The sequence below is a fragment of the Eimeria mitis genome, genomic scaffold (genome assembly GCF_000499745.2).
Source record: "Eimeria mitis Houghton genomic scaffold, Emh_scaff612, whole genome shotgun sequence".
Taxonomy (NCBI): domain Eukaryota; phylum Apicomplexa; class Conoidasida; order Eucoccidiorida; family Eimeriidae; genus Eimeria; species Eimeria mitis.
Window position 1 is genome coordinate 10219 of NW_013574330.1, and position 533 is coordinate 10751.

At 41.5% G+C, this 533-nt stretch overlaps 1 protein-coding gene across 1 annotated transcript in view; it reads right to left on the reverse strand.

The window, feature by feature from the left end:
• EMH_0017710 (uncharacterized protein) overlaps positions 1-533 on the reverse strand; it is a gene marked incomplete at both ends in the record, with an annotated part of 3770 nt that overhangs the window by 521 nt on the left and 2716 nt on the right. The window lies entirely within an intron of this gene.

Genomic DNA, 533 nt, shown 5'->3' on the forward strand with positions numbered 1-533 from the left:
TGTGTTGTTGTGCTGCTGCTGGTTGTGTTGCTGCTGCTGTTTTCGCTGCTGCTGCTGCACCTTCACAGCCAACACACAAACACAAATACTCAGGAATCATCTTTTTATTGCTGCTGCTGCTGCTGCTGCTGCTGCTGTTGCTGCTGTTGCTGCTGCTGGTGTTGGTGCTGCTGTGGTTGCTGCTGATGATGGTGCTGCTGCTGCTGCTGCTGCTGTTGTTGCTGCTGCTGCACATCATATACTCACCCCGCATGCTTTTGAAATACACCTACTCAGTGCTGCTGCTGCTGCTGCTGCTGCTGCTGCTGTTGCTGTTGCTGCTGCTGCTGCTGCTGCTGCTGCATCAGCAGCAAGAAGATGAGGAGGCAAACCCAGTACAACATAGAACCTATACACTTCCACATATCCATGTACACACTTATATATTTATATATTTATATAAATCTATAAATATATTTATCTTTAAATATTAATATTTACATATTTATATATTTATATTTATATTTATATTTATTTTTTTTTTTTTTTTTTTT